Source organism: Macaca thibetana, chromosome 20 (assembly GCF_024542745.1).
Source record: "Macaca thibetana thibetana isolate TM-01 chromosome 20, ASM2454274v1, whole genome shotgun sequence".
Lineage (NCBI taxonomy): Eukaryota > Metazoa > Chordata > Mammalia > Primates > Cercopithecidae > Macaca > Macaca thibetana.
Window position 1 is genome coordinate 40,450,874 of NC_065597.1, and position 16,694 is coordinate 40,467,567.

The 16,694-nt window shown below is 40.3% G+C and overlaps 1 long non-coding RNA gene across 2 annotated transcripts in view; it reads right to left on the reverse strand.

The window, feature by feature from the left end:
• Nucleotides 1-16,694, reverse strand: part of LOC126943696 (uncharacterized) — a 77,380-nt gene that overhangs the window by 40,851 nt on the left and 19,835 nt on the right. The window lies entirely within an intron of this gene.

Consider the following 16,694-nt stretch of genomic DNA (forward strand, 5'->3'; position numbering starts at 1 on the left):
GTAAAGGGAGAGGCAGTAGATAGGTAGCAATTTCAGATAGGGTTATTAGGGACAAGATCTCTGAGTAAGTGACACTGAATGATGGGAGGGAAAAGCTTTACAGTCTGATGGAACACTAAGTGCCCAGGTGCTGAGGCAGGGACAAGCTTATCTGTGCTGGGATCGGAATGCCCAACATGACTGGAGACAATAAGGAGAAAGGAGGTGAAAGATGACTGCTGCCAGGCTACATAGGATGTCATAGCCCATGAGGAGTTTGCATTGGATGAAAAGACATTGGAGAATTTGCAAGCAGAGCTGTGAGTAACGTCATCTGATTGCGCTTAAAAAACAACAACAAAAAAAGATCAGGTACAGTGACTCACACCTGTAATCCCAACGTTTGGGAGACTAAGATGGGAGGATTGCCCAAAGCCAGGAGTGTGAGACCACCCTAGGCAACAAAGCAAGACCTTGTCTCTTCAAAAAATTAAAAACTTAGCTGGGTGCAGTGGCATGCACCTGTAGTCCTTGCTACTTCGGGGGGCAAGGTGGGAGGATCTCTTGCGCACAGGAGGTCGAGGCTGCAGTGAGCTCTGATCCTGCCATTGCACTCCAGCCTGGGTGACACAGAGAGACCCTGTCTCTAAATAAATAAATAAATAATAAATGAATAAAACCAAAACCAAAAGACCACTCTGGCTGCTGACTGGATAATTGAGAATAGGAAGGGGAAGATTAATGGTGGAAAGTAGGAATGTGGAAGTTTAGAAAGCAGTTAGGGAGTGATCGTGTAGAACAAAACATGCAATAGACAAGAGTGTTCTCCCAGGGCAGGAGTTTCCAAGCATTTTTCTCTTGTTCACCCTAAAAGGATTTGAAAAAATAAAGAGCTCCTTTCCACATTTTTAAGTTGAAATCTAACCTTTGCCAATCTAGGTCTAAGTAGTTACAAAGTTCTTCTTATTATAAATGTTGACATTTTAAAGTAAAACCCCTTTCAATATATTCAATCGAATCTACATACTGTAACATATTAAATACTATCTAACGCCTGCATTGATTTTAAAAGTACATTTTAAAAGCTCTTCCATAAGTCAATGTTTTTCATTCTCTTGTATCCTTTCACTTGTATTTTCATTCTGCTCTCCATTATATTTTCCCCACCGATTTTTATCTAAATGTAATATATTTTAATATTTGAATGTCTTTTATTGATTATCTTGGCATAATTCTCTTCATCAAAAATATGTGTGGAAATGGAAATTTGTTTTTTTTAATTTTTATGGCTATAAAGCTCTAACTACTAATTGTTTCTGATTGAATTATAATTACACTTACTAACACACAATTGATCAAAATGACGTAATCACATTACAAATGCTGTTTAATAACGATTAGACATTTAAAATGGGTTTTATTAGAAATGTATCTCTTCAAGAGGTTTATGAAGCTTTATTCCCCTTGGATGATTTTTAGTTATTGCTACATGCTCAGTATCAATTTTTTTGTTTTTTGTTTGTTTTTGTTTTTGTTTTTGTTTTGTTTTGTTTTGAAATAGTCTCCTTCTGTCACTCAGGCTGGAGTGCAGTGGTGGAATCGAAGCGTCACTGCAGCATGGCATTCCTGGGCTCGAGCGATCCTCCTGCCTCAACCTCCTGAGTAGATGGGACTACAGGTGCATGCCTCCACACCCGGCTAGTTTGCTAATTTTTTGTACAGATAGGGTCTTGCTTTTTTGCCCAGGCTGGTCTCAAACTCCTGGCCTCAAGTGATCCTGATGCCTCAGCCTCCCAAAGTGCTGCAATTACAGGCATGAGCCACTGCCCTGGCCCAGTTCTACTTCTATTTATGTTTTTATTGATAATAAGCGTTGCTGAGGACATGTATTCACAATATATGAGAAAACTTCTTTACAAAAATATGTAAATAGAATGAAAGGAGTATTTTGCGGCAAAATCTGCCAATATTTTGAACTCCTGCGTTATATGCCAAAACGTGACAAGAGAATCTATCTTCAAAATATGCTCTACTGATGTATCCATTCATTCAGTTCTTCCTTCAGTTTGGTTGAGCACAAGGAGTTGGAAACGACCTGACTTGCTAAAGGATGTCTGTATGTCCTTAGATGCCTTCCTTTTCATCCCTTCGCCAAGGAACAGTAGGGGTTTTCCACTGCAGGGCAAGGTGCCCTAGTCCACTAAGGGATGGCGGCGGTTTTTCTGTTGTGATTAGGGTAAGAAAGGTCACAGAGGCTGGGTGCGATGGCTCACTCCTGTAATCCCAGCACTTTGGGAGGCCGAGGTGGGCAGAGCTCAAGATCAGGAGTTCGAGGCCAGCCTGACCAACATGGTGAAACCCTGTGTCTACTAAAAATACAAAAATTAGCTGGGCATGGTGGCGGGCACTTGTAGTCCCAGCTACTCAGGAGACTGAGGCAGGAGAATCGCTTGAACCTGGGAGGCAGAGGTTGCAGTTAGCCAAGATCCAGCCTGGGTGATAGAGCGAGGCTCAGTCCAAAAAAAAAAAAAAAAAAAAGAAGGGTCACAGAAAGCAAAGGCCAGAGGAGAGGGAGAGCACCAAGGCTAGCCATGAGCTCAGCAGCCTTCTGGGGCAGAGTGTCTGGGGAAAGAGAAGAGGGGAGCTGCGGATGTGGAAATGGATTGCCTTAAATTAATTGTTCCAGGCCGGGCACAGTGGCTCACGCCTGTAATCCCAGCACTTTGGGAGGCTGAGGCGGGCGGATCATGAGGTCAGGAGATCGAGACCATCCTGGCTAACATGGTGAAACCCCATCTCTACTAAAAATACAAAAAAAAAGTTAGCTGGGCATGGTGGCAGGTGCCTGTAGTCCCAGCTACTCGGGAGGCTGAGGCAGAAGAATAGTGTGAACCCAGGAGGCGGAGCTTGCAGTGAGCTGAGATCCCGCCACTGCACTCCAGCCTAGGTGACAGAGTGAGACTCCATCTTGAAAAAAAAAAAAATTAATTGCTCCTCATACATCTGGGAAAACATTTATGTAACCAAACAAATGCAAAAATTCTGGTTTCAAGTCCACTGATGTGGGTTTTATCAATGAGAGTGGTGAGAGGACTTGGAGCACAGGACTTGAGGGTGGAGTGGATATGGGGTATAAATGAGATAAAAGGATTCCAAGATGTTACCTAAGTGTAGTACAATAAGAGATCTGTATAAGGGAATTGATGATGCAATAACAAATAAAATTTTAATCTCAGGCTGGGCATGGTGGCTCACGCTGTAATCCCAGCAATTTGGGAGGCCAAGGCAGGTGGATCACCAGAGGTCAGAAGTTCGAGACCAGCTTGTCCAACATGATGAAACTCCATCTCTACTAAAAATGCAAAAAATAATAATAATAATTAGCCAGGCATGGTGGCAGGTGCCTGTAATCCCAGCTACTCAGGAGCCTGAGCAGGGGAATTGCTGGAACCTAGGAGCCAGAGGTTGCAGTGAGATGAGATCGTGCCATTGCACTCCAGCTTGAGTGAGAGAATGAGACTCCGTCTCAAAAAATAAAAAATAAAATAAAATAATAATCTCAGTGACTTATGAAATAAATGCTTATTGCTTATTTAGGCAAAGCCTCCTGTGAGCTTGGGCTGACTCTGGGGGGTCACTGCAAAAGGGGAAGAGAGAGGTGCTTCCAGCTGAGACTTCCTTGTCCGGTGGTCACCCAGGTCACTTTTGCTTACAGGATATTGGTCAGAACTAGTCATCTAATCCAAAGCCAGCTACATAAGGGTCTGGGATGTGGGGGACCACGTGAGCATCTGTGAACACTATGTGTCAGCCACACTAGGTTTTGGTATATAAAACCAGATGAGACCGGGCACAGTGGCTCACACCTGTAATCCCAACACTTTGGGAGGCTAAAGTGGACAGATCACCTGAGGTCAGGGGCTCGAGACCACCCTGGCCAACATGGTGAAACCCTTTCTCCACCAAAAATGCAAAATTAGCCAGGTGTGGTGGCACACCCCTGTAATCCCAGCTACTTGGGAGGCTGAGGCAGGAGAATCCCTTGAAACCGTGAGGCAGAGATTGCAGTGAGCTGAGGTCACACCATTACACTCCAGCCTGGGCAAAAAGAGCGAAACTCCATCTCATAATAAAAAAATAAATAAAATAAAACCAGATGAATCATGTTTTTGGTTGGGAAGACAGTGTCGTATAGGTTTATTCAAACCAGAGTTTTGAAAAAATGATGATTTTCATCTAGGGAACAAATGGTCCAGACCAGTGGAGAAAAATACAAAAAATAAGGCCAATGGGAAAAGACTTTCCCTACCAAATATCAAAATGTATTAAAAATCTAAAATAGTTTAAATGGGCAAGTTCAAATAAACAAATGAGAAAACCCTTAAATCGACCTTTTGTATGGATGAATTCCTAGTGTATGATGAGAAGCAGCCTCACAGGGCACCTGTGCCTCTGTTTATACCATTACTAAAATAAATTACAGGTGGATTAAATGGAAAACAAAATTATTTGTTGAAAAATGATCCTGATTTAAATAATCACCTATAAGTCTTTCCTTTCTTAAAAGAAAATGTAGGTGATTATTTTTAAATGGGCAAGGAATTCCATAGCATAAAAGCAATGGAAGAAATAAAAGAAATAAAATAAAAGATGAATAATATATCTGAGAAGTAAAACATCTGAGACTTTTTAAAACTGCTAGTTGGTAAGCAATAGAAATGAATTAAAAGGCAAACAACAAACTCAAAAGGATGATTAAATAACTGCCAAGTAATTAATAACCTTAATTTAAATAACTCTTCCAAACTTGTGATGCCACTCACTTGCCAATTTTCAAAGGCAAAGGATGATTCACACTAAAAATACAAATAAGTAAGGAAGAAGATGGCATGCAATTAAAATGATACTTTTGTCCACCAAATTATCAGCTATGTTAAGGTGTTAGGGGTCAATACTGGCAAGTTTTTAATGACAGCAATAATAATATAGCCTGCTGGAAGAAGTGTGAATTGGTACAACCTCCCTGGAAAGCAATTTGTAATATGTAATCAATACTGAGACTTTAAAATGTCCACACCAATGTTCTGTAACTGGAAGATCCAAGTGCTGTAAGTTTTGCTGTATGTAAATTATGCCTCAATTTAAAAGAGGGAAAATTTTGTAACATTTACATTCCAACTAAAATCATTAAAAACTTCATCCCTTTTAACCTAATCCCTCCACTCCTATGACTTATTCTAAAGAAATAATAAAATACATAGTTGAAATTGGTGCATAAAGATGTTCACTACAGTGTAACTTACAAGAGAAACAGCACCAATATACTATAAAATGGAAAAGTGAATTTTGAAATATGGTAATTATTTAAAAGGTATTATAAGCATTCATTAAATATCAAATTTTCTAAGAATATTTTAGTAATCTAAAATAAAATAATTATAACACATTTCATAATAATCTAGAATAGAAAAACTTCAGAGGATTTAGTCTGGCCCCATTTTAGATATATCCTTATAGAAATACATATGTCCAGGGAAAAAAATTGATAAACATGTTAAAATGTTAATAGTTTTCTGAGTAATTTTTATCTGCCTTCTTTATCAGCCTTGTCCAATTTTTAATAAGCAGAATGTTACTAATACAAGGCCGGGCGTGGTGGCTCACAGCTGTAATCCCAACACTTTGAGAGGCCAAGACAGATCACCTGAGGTCAGGAATTCAAGACCAGCCTGGCCAACGTGGGGAAACCATATCTCTACTAAAAATACAAAAATCAGCCAGTGTGGTGGTGTGCACCTGTAATCCCAGCTACTTGGGAGACTGAGCAAGGAGAATCACTTGAATCCTAGAGGCAGAGGTTGCAATAACCTGAGATTATGCCATTGCACTCCAACCTGGGCAAGAAGAGCGAAACTCTGTCTCAAAAAAAAAAAAAAAATTACTAATATGAATAGAAAAATGATTAAGTTTATATTTTAAGTGTAGTCACAGGAAGAGCTCCTACTCTGAAACCATGGTCCTCAGACCTTTGGAAGAATTTCAACTTTGGCCAAACTCACAAAATCATAAGGAGACCGGGTTTTATCTCCCAAACTCCAATAACTACACATCCAGTATCTGGGAAGTTAGGAACAAGACCACGAGAAAATTAAGGCCATCTCTAAAGTCTCATTATATCGAATTAAAGACATTTAGCTGCAAGTAACAAAAAACCTAGACATCTAGGTTATACACCTTAATATCTCAAGAATTTACAGACAGCCCCTCCAGAGCTAATTCAGCAGCTAAACAACGTCAGAGCACGGGTAGAATTCTCTGGAAATCTCTTAAACTTTCTCTTATGCTCCCAAGATGGTTACAATGGCTCCAGACGTCATGGTTCCCTCAAGTAGGGTAGTGGAGCATAGGTACAAGGCACTGTCAGCATAAGTTTCTGTCTTTTTGTTTTGGAAGAAAAACTTTCCCTGAAAAGTTGGATTTCTCCTTCTATCCATTTATTTCCAGTGAAAAAAGAACTTTTGCCAAGAAAAAATCACATGGCCACAGGACTTGGAACAATCATGTTTCATTCCCTTGAGCTGGACCTCAAATAAAATCAAAGTGTGTTGCCAAGAAGAATGTGGAGATGGTGCTATTTGTAAACAATATTTACAGTGTGTCATATTTGCCTTCTCAGTCTTCTCTTGCAGCCTCAGGTCAGTGGAAGCCTGAAGGACATTGCAAGTCGTTAAAGCAGAGTGGTCACAGACAGAGGTTGAAAAAGATATTCCTGCAAGTTAACTGCCCATGATGACGGAGTAATTTCTACCTGATCAAAATGACAAACTTTCTCCTGTAAGACAAACAAAACCCAGCCAGTTTTTCTGTTTTTTTCCTTGCCTATAGTGTTTCAGAAGGTGGGTTGAGTTTCAAGATCCCCCTGCTGTAAAACACACTGGTGATCAGTCATGGTGATAACCACCCCAGAAATTGACCTGTAACACGCAAGCCAACATTTTCTGTGTTCTTGCAAATGAAAAAGTTAGTTATGGGAACCATGACAACCAATGGTTACCAGCAAGAAAAGGCTTATTGTAGCTAAGTCTTCCAAATTCAATGATGCTTGGGACCTCCATTATTCCTCTTGTCTTGGTATTTACCACTTTCAGTTAACTTTTCTAATGTCCAGTGTCCTAATACTGTTCCCTGGATCTACTCTTCTGGAAAAGCACCCTATTTAGAAACATCCCCTCATGTTGCTTCAAATATTCCTGTTTTATTTCCTTAATTCCTTGGCTTGTACTGTTCACAGCTAACGGAAGTTGACAAACAAACCCATGGAAAATGTATTCTTACCTAAAATATATCCTGGAAGTATCTTATCATGAACTTCTTAGTGAGAGTCTACCTTAACCCCTAAGAGTCAATCTAATAGAAAAGTTTTAGGACAAATGCCTTGAAATTTAAAAAGTCTCTAATATTCATGTGAAAAACTGCCCCTACTCTCAATTTGTAAATTCCACTTGAATTACACCTATAGAGTTACAGACAGACACTACATATTCCAAAACTCATACATAATGTGAACTCAAGTACATGTACAAATGAACTTTTAAAATAATAGCCATCTAAAGATTTTAGTGAAATATGCAATGTTATCACTCACCCCAGTTACCAGCTAGAATAAGTTAGACTCAATGCTCGCATTAACTGATAACACATAATGATACATTTCCAGATCAACATAGTTTCATGCTCAAAGATTGACAAGGAATGTAATGAAAGAATATTGCCCTGAATATCAGGATTTAGGGCCTAGTCCTCTTTCTTCTGTGAATTCAATTGGATTTCGAGCAAGCCCTTTCCCCCTCTCTGGGCCTTAGTTTCTTGTGGTGTAAAATGATGGATTGGATCAGATAATCTTAGAACCACTTCTTACTGTTAAAAACAAACAAACAAACAAACAAACAAAAAAACCTAAGACTTCTTTCAGATTCTCCTGCATAAAAATGTTTGCAAACAGAAAAAAAAAAAAAAAAATTGCCCTCCTTTTGTTACAACTTGCTCAGCTTTTCACTCATCTACCTGAAAAAATAATAATATTTGGGATAGCAATGTTTACTGAATATACACTATATGCTAGGCACTAAACAGCCTTTGTGTATTATATACTTTAGTCTTTAAAGTCAGCATTTTTACTCCCATTTTGCAAATAAAGGAGTGAAAAGAGGAAACTTGGATCGCTAAACCCAGCCTCTTAACCATCACACCATCCTGCATCCATGTGAATTTAGTAGCATTCAAGAAGTATTTAAAACAACGTATGAGCTTAATTGTAGGAAAGAATGAGATTCAAGGTTCTCTTTATTTCTGTCTAAAATTAAGCATGCATTTCAGGAAAGTGTTGTTTGTTGTATCTTTTTGGATGCAGTGTTCGGCTCTCCTGGGAAAATGGCATCTTCTTAATAAAGGGACAGATAAGAGAATAATCTGTTAAATGTAATCATAGAAAGACATTTTATGATTGTGCCTGTTATGATTTGGCTTCCCATGCATTGTTGTCATTCAATTCCATAAACATTCCTTTGTTCAGGAGATGACAGCACCTACTCTAAAGGTATTGTTAATATGCTGAGTGAAAACACACTTACCCTTTGCAAGCTATGGTTTTGCTTTGAAATCTCTGTAATTAACACATTCACATTTCAGGCACCGGGTATTATTGAGTTCAAAGAAACAAAGATGTATTTCATTTTTTTTTCTACAGATGATTCATCAGTTCCACTCCTTCCGCCTACAGATGTCTAAACTTCAGTTTTCTGTGAAGCTACAAAGCATGAACTGGCATCTACACATTGAGTCAGAGGACGCCAAGTGTTAAACTGTAATACCGCCAACAGTTCGGTGTCAAGCCTCTTAACCTACTTTCCGGTGTAGGCGTCATTAACAATGCTCTTTGCCCTTGGGCACTAAAAGGAAAAGACTCTGGTAACCCTACACCAGCGGTTCCACTTAAGTAACTACCTGATGCATAGTTATCTTTCCAGGCTATCCGGTGAAGGGAGTGGAAACATTTGCTTCTGGGTCCCTGCCTGGCAAGCTGGTTAACGCTTGTCAAAGAAACAGCTCACTGTTTCCGATGCTCAGTCTCTGACCCGTACTTGAATTTTCACACCCGTGATAACCAGATAATACCCTGGTTTGTGTTTGCTGGGCCACAAGACAGCACAGACATCATTGTGTCCACTTAAAACACATACACATGAAATAGTGCATTTAAGAGGAAACACTGACATGCCTTGGCTAACTTTCTAGATGCATCTGCACTAATTTGAAATATCACCCCTCGCAATCTCCAGGTGATGAGTTTAGAAACTCTGTCATCAATGTTTTCTTTATTTGTTCAAGTAAATATATTAAGTATTCAAATATTCACTATGGATCTGCTTAAAGAGCTACTGTATACTCTTTTTTTTAATGTATTAAGATTGCCCCTGGCGATCAACTTGAGTCTTGACCAGTAGGGTTAGCTAATTAGGTTGAATATTCCAGATAAATGAAAGTCCCTGCAGAGAGAGATAATTCAAGCCATTCCCTATTTTATAACCAACACTGTAAAAAGTGATTTCTTCATTAGGAGAAGAAGGGGCGGCTGCAAGGCAGTGGAAACCTGCAGGAAATTCTCCTCCAGTTTTGCAAAGGGAATATTTTCAACAGGCATATCCTCAACATTTAAAAATGTCCCTTGGGGACTAAGTAGGCCAACTTTTGGGAGCCAGCAATTTTTCAATTCCAGATCACAAGTGACATTTTACAAGAGGCACAAAAAGAGAAAAAAGAGGAAGAAAGTCTCGTCTGCCTGTGTATAAATGAGTTCTGTGTATAATCGCATGCTCATATATAACTCTGACCTGAGCTCTCAGCCAGGAAATATCTGCGGCCACCATTAAACAGGATACGGCCCATCTTGTCCATGGCTCTGCTGGTTCTGAGTGGTACACGGTACATTTTTGTCCCAGAGTGAAAACAGGAAAGTTCACCTTTATTTGCTGGCTTTGAGTTGACTTTGGACGCCTGGTCACACTAGGCTGACAACCTTCTGATGTGTGATACTCTTAGAACTTTTCACAGATCAGGATGCCCTGAACATCTCTGCTTGTGCCACACTTCCATGAATTTTGCTGAAGACAACAATGCTGCACCCTAGCCTTATATATCCCTCTGGGGACATGGTGGGGTGTAGTGATCTACTCTAAGCAACCAGGTATATCCCAAGAGGCCCTTGTGCACATTTCCAAAGCTTCAAGTTACTTCTCTTCCTCAGTGGATAAAAGAACAGTTTTCAGTTCAGTCGATAAGTCTAAGGTAATCAATGTCTCATTCTGAGAGGCAGCATGACCGTCTTTCTGTTATCCATTTTAAGTAAGCTTTTCTTTATGCCCACCCGACATTGCTTGCAGTTAATGTCTCATTAAGCATAGAGCCAGGGAAGTTGGTTGCCCACTGACCATCTTCTGCCACAATAGGAAAGCATGCAGAATCAGAGCACAGATTGCCTTCAGCAAGTTGCAACCATCTTCAAGCCTTAGCATCCACTGCATCAGCCCTGATTCCCTTGCTTAAATTTGAAGAATCTCTGTCATCTGGTCTCAAGATATTTAATCCATGCTATATACCAAGTGATCACTTACATTAAACCCATGGCTGCTCTCCATGCTTTTCTTTTCTTCTTCTACTCTTCTTTTTTTCTTTTTTTAGAGAGAGACAAGGTTTCACTCTGTCACCCAAGCTAGAGTGCAGTAGGGTGCAATGGTGTAACCACAGCTCACTACAATCTTGAACTCCTGGGCTCAAGCAATCCTCCAGCCTCAGCCTCCCAAGTACCTGAGACTATAATTGTGCACCACCAGCTAATTTTTTTCTTTAGTACAGATGGGAATCTCGCTATGTTGCCCAGGCTCATCTTGAACTCCTGGGCTCAAGCGACCCTTTTGCCTTGTCTTCCCAAAGTGCTGGGATTCCAGGTGTGAGCCACTATGCTGGGCCTCTGCTTTTCTTAATATCCTAAACTTGTCATAACTATTTCTACCTCCATTACTTTCCTCTCACACTGCTTCTGGTCCTTGCTGTCAGGTGACTTCACGCTCATATCCGCTGATAATTACATTTTATTGCATGCTGGATATGTGCCAAGTACGATTCTAGTCCCTTTGCATATGGTATAATGCCTTACCCTTATAATGCCCAAGAAAGATAAGTATTTTTATCCCTCTTACACCAAACAAGAGATTGAGGCTCAGAGAGTGCTGTGGATGCTGAGGTGCCACCCCAAGCACTACTCCCTTTTCAGGACCAAGACACTCATTTTCTCATATTCCTTGCTGCTGCGGGTGTTGGCTGCAAACAGCTCACACTTTCAACCCTCCCCAGGAATTAGAAGGGAAGGTCTTTTCCCTCTTCAGTGATAGCCCAAATCTTATGACTCACTGGTGCAGGGCTATGAAGGTTCAGCCCTCTTGCCTAGTTCAGGACGTTGGTGAAAAACCATGACAGCTCGAGAGCTGCCCGTGGATCAACTAAGGACTCAAGCGTCACCTCATTGAGGTTCAGCTTCTCTTTCCGCCCAGTGATGCTTCACTCTCCCCTCATAGACATTGCTCCTGAGAGCACTTCTAGTAAGTTCCCCCGATACAGCTCCCACACACAGATTTCAAAACCTCAGAGTCTATTTCCTGGAGAAACCAACTTGAGAAGGAAGATGGCTTTATTTGCCCAAAATAAGGAACAAGTCTGTAGTGGAGCTGGGGCTTGAGCACATCTGTAGCCGGTTCAAAGACTGTGGTATTTTCTCTTTACTGCTCTTCTTCCATCCAAAGCTCACCCATCTTTTCCATCTCAGACAGGTGTGTTTTGTTTGTTTCATGTCACTCTAAAAACAGATGGTCAGCATTTTAGAAATCAGCAGATTTCAGATGGGCATAATGGCTCGTGCCCGTAATCCTAAGACTTTGGGAGGCTGAGGTGGGTGGAATGCTTGAGGCCAGGAGTTTGAGACCAGCCTGGGCAACATTGCAAGAACCTGTCTCTATAAAAAATACAAAAATTAGCCGGGCATGGTGGCGTGCACCTGTAGTCCCAGCTACTCGGGAGGTTGAGGTGGAAGGATCGTTTGAGCCCAGGAGGTCAAAGGCTGCAGTGAGCTGTAATGAAGCCACTACACTCCAGCAACCTGGGCAACAGAGTGAGACCTTGTCTCAAAAGAAAATAAATACTAAAACTTTTAAAAAATAAAGAGAAATGTGCAGATTTCACAAAAAAATACAGACTTCCTACTTCATTTTGAAAATCAGAATAGCCAGTCTCACTGGTTGTCCTCTGTCGCATGAGCACAGTGGCTGCAGTGGGAGAGCGGTGGGCACTTTAGACACTTGGCATTTGCTGCTGCATGCGCCATCCCTGGGCAATCCCTGCCACAGAGCCTAGGGACAATTGCCATTGATCATGTTGCTAGTCTGTTTTTCTTTTTTTTTAATGAACAGTTCTCTATATTCATGTATCTACCAAAACATGGAAAAATTAAAGAGACCTAAAAGAACAAATATTTCAAGAAAAAATGGGGAAAAGTTCTTGGGGATGGGGGAGAATGAAGCTTGATTTTACCTATTAATGTATAACAGAGTGGATGAATTACAAAAATACATCATACGTTAGCCACTTCCCTATTTTATGCTGTCTTCTTGGCACCCATGGAAATTAAAGTTTTGGATTCTTGATCTATGGGCAAAATCAAGGAATGATATTCCTCATCAGATGTTGTTTGCAGTCTAGCAGAAACAACCCCAGATTCCCGGAATGAAGGGCAAAGAACACAAGGGAGGGAGAGAGGGGTTTTGTCCATTTCTGCCATGAAATGATCCTAAGGACAAACCTTGAAACCTGCTAAAGTTCATGTGCTTCTGTTAAACGAGTGCTACGTTGGATAATCTCAAAGGTTCAGTCCAGGTGTAAAATGCTATGACCTAATATTCGTTTGCTGGTTGCTTCATATGATTAAGTTTACCAGAGTCATAAACATATGTGGGCATAGTTGATATCAGATTTATTGATTAAATGATTGTTTTCCAGAGCTCAAAGTTAGAATGTTGTTCACAAAAAGGAAAACTAATATACACCACAGATGTCTATATAACAAGGAGGCAAAAAAAAAAAGCTATGCTAGAAATAGCCGGAGCTGCATACAGCCTGAAAGAAAAGTAACCACGGGTCACAAATGGAAACTGTCGTAACAATTCTGGGGGAAAAAAGTCAAAATGAGTTTCCTCCAGCTCTAGTTTCTCATGAACAGAAGAGCCCCTTGGACATCGTCTGGGGGGAATTGAAACTCACTACTCTGGAAAACCGATTCATCAGGAGAGAAAGTCACAGCTTTCGACTTGAGATATCCCTCCCACCTTCTGCTCCCTACTCTGTTTCGGAAACTTTTTCCAGAAAGGGTTGGAGGATGTCTAAGATTGATATGAATCACCCAGAGTTGGATAAGCTTCCAGTCCTTCTTCAATTCCTTGCAAATTTCCTGGCATCGTTGTTTTAAAAGATTGTTCCTGAATTATTTCTTCAATCGCCTTCTTGGTTTAGATTTATGCCACACTGCACCCTTTGTGGTATGTTCCTCAAAAACTCCAATCACCTGACAGCCTCGGTCAGTAATTTCCCTGAAGCCTTGAAGAAGTGTGGAGAGGTGCCATATTGCGCCACAGAGCCTTTTGCCATCCTGCTGCCCTCCTATACCTTTTGGGTGTCGGCACATTCCAAAAGCCTATGTTCTCACCCATGTCCTTCTCTGGCACGCATCTGAGAAGAGTAGCTTGGCCCCATCGCTTTAATCGCTTCTCTCTGGGGAATGAACCATCCAAGTTGATCTGCCTGGAATTCCCAAGTGCCTTGAGTTCTAATGCACAAAAATGTGTCCATCCTGCTGCACTTAAATATTGTTGTTGCAGGTCTTCCCAAGTACCTAGCACCCCAAATATGGCACCTACATATCTTTTCTGCCTGACACTTGCATTTGATTCTTAGTCTAGAATAGTAAAGCTGAATGAAATTATTAATGATTACTTAGTTGAACTTGCTTATTTCATAGCTAGGGAAACTGAGGGCCAACACAAATTCAGTTCCTCTCTCTAGTTCTTAAAGTTCAGCTACGTCAATCAGTAATTAACTTTTTTAAAAGCTCCTTGCTCCACATGGAGAACTATTGGCTTTGCTTATCTCCCAAACCATATATACTCTGTGGTATGGGTGATAGAAAGAATTTCTCAAGACAGTTTTAACCATACTTCATTTTTGCCCTATGCTTTTTGATATTAGAGCTTAACGCCCATATAATGTGGAACTCCACTATATATAATATGTGCTATGGGGAACACCTTGAAGGGGTAACCAATGTGCCTGGGGACCAGTAAGTACAAAGCAAAGAGGTTTAATACATGGCAGAAAATTCGTAGAGCTCTAGGGTCTTTAGCATGGATGCATCATGGGGCAGGGGGTTTGTGCGGTGTGGGAGGTGGACAGATGGGAGCTGGTGCTGCCTTGCATGGCAGGAAGGAATTTTAAATTTTGGTCCTGTCGGTGATGGACAGTCACTGAGGAGGTCTAGGGAGAGGGCAACTTGGTAAATTTTTGCTTTTTACTTCCACAGGAAGGTGGAAGACCACTTGCAGAGGGATAATACTGGAATACTGGAAGTCAGGAAGACATTGATGAGATCCTTGCAATGATCCATGTGAGAGAGGATGTCAGGGTAGTGGCTGGAGAAGGAAGATGAGGGAATAGATGGGGACCTGTTTAGGGAACAGAATTGGCAGGATTTGAGGAGCAACGGGGCACGGCCAGTGATTAACAAAAACTAGGGTAGTTAAAATATCTGTGTCCTAAAAAGTCACTTAGTTGGTAATCATCATTCAAATTATACTAGCTTGAGTACCATTTTAATATTTAGACTCCAAATTAAAGTAATAGTTCCATGCTTTTTGCTCCAAATGCTACAATACACCTTGGCCAAATTTAAACACAAATTAGTAGATGGTGCTTCCATTAATTCTTTAGTCCGCAACTTAATCACACATAAAATTTTCCAATGGCTTCAAAATCCAAGAGTAAGTAAAGTCTAAGCCTTTTAGAGAGTTAATTTTACTGCTGTTTCCTCTTGTTCATGAGGCTAATTTTAAACATAGCCTTTGGATATGCTGTAAGGTGGTAATAATGCCACAAAAATATTTAGACCAATTGCTTGAGAATAAGAGTCAACAAATAACAACATGCTTGTTTCTGATTTGAGTGAATATCAGTCAATGTTTCTGACAAACTAAATAGTACATTGAGGTTGCAAAATTCAAAGGCCTATGCAGTCCAGACCAATAACATATAAAGTGGAAAAGTTTAAGTAAGTTCACATTGTGCATTTGTGTAGTGAGGATTACAGGAAAATAAAGGACCTATGCCCTGTCTAAAAAAAAAAGTTCCTACCATTCTCTAGCCTTTCATTACTATGTAGAAAGGCTGGTCCAAGGCTACTAGATATTCCAGGGGATTTTTAAAGAATAGGTGACTATCTGGCTAATAAAAAAAACAAATCTGGTCCAAACAAATCATGTTTGTGGACATAGCCCATGAACCACCAGTATGTAGACCCTTGCTATTCAAAGGGTCTATAAAAATAAATTCAGTAGAAAATGCTTTTCAGGTAAGAAAAAATGTTTCATTCCAACTCCAGGAGGGATTAAAAATGCTTCAGGCAAATAAGCTAAATGACAATAAAATGTATTTACTGCTATAGTCGCTGGCTTACCAGGGACTATATAATCTAGGGACCAGCAGTATCAGCATCACCTGGGAACTTGCTAGAAATGTAGAATCTGAAGCCTCGTCCTAGACTTGCTTAATCAGAACCTACATTTTTAACAAGATCCCTGGTGACTGATATCCATGCTAGAGTCTGAGCAGTGTCGGCTTGAATAAGCTCATGCACAGAGCCTAGATTGCATACTTTCTTCCTCTATATCCCAGAGCAGACAGGCAGAATAATTTTCTGTTACCAAAGCAGAGCATGGGTTGTTTTTTGGAGAAGAGGGAGGTAGTATCCTGCTCCAACAGAGCCCCGTTTGAGTTGACTCAAGGGAGCCACAAAATGTCTTCTGAAGTCCACAGGTCCATGGGTAGCATAATAAACGTGTCTTATGTAGGGACGGAACTAGGTTGAGGCCAGTAAGATACTTGCCCAAGGTGCAAATTTTACAGAGGTACCAAAATACCTAGTAATCAAGATCAATAATACTTTAATGCAATAATTTTTTAATTAAAATTAATGCAAAGAAACCCAATACACAAAATATCATGATTTTCCAACTCGCCTCATCCTAGTTCCAGCTCAGCTTCTGTTCATGCCAATTTAAGTATTTCTGTAATCCATTGTCTCCTGCTATTCATACTTGTCCCTCAAAAGCCACTGAACAAGAAGTAAAATTTCAAAGCTATAAAAATAAATTTAACAAAAAATGCTTTTCAAGTTGGAAAAAATGTTTCATCCCAACTCTAGGAGGGTTCAAGATGCTTCAGTCCAACAGGCTAAAAGACAATAAAATGTATTTACTACTATAATTTCTGGTTTTGCAGGGAACCAGCCCGTCTCCATCTTTTGTCCCTATGATCTGCCTAAGGGACAGATAGTAAGGAACATT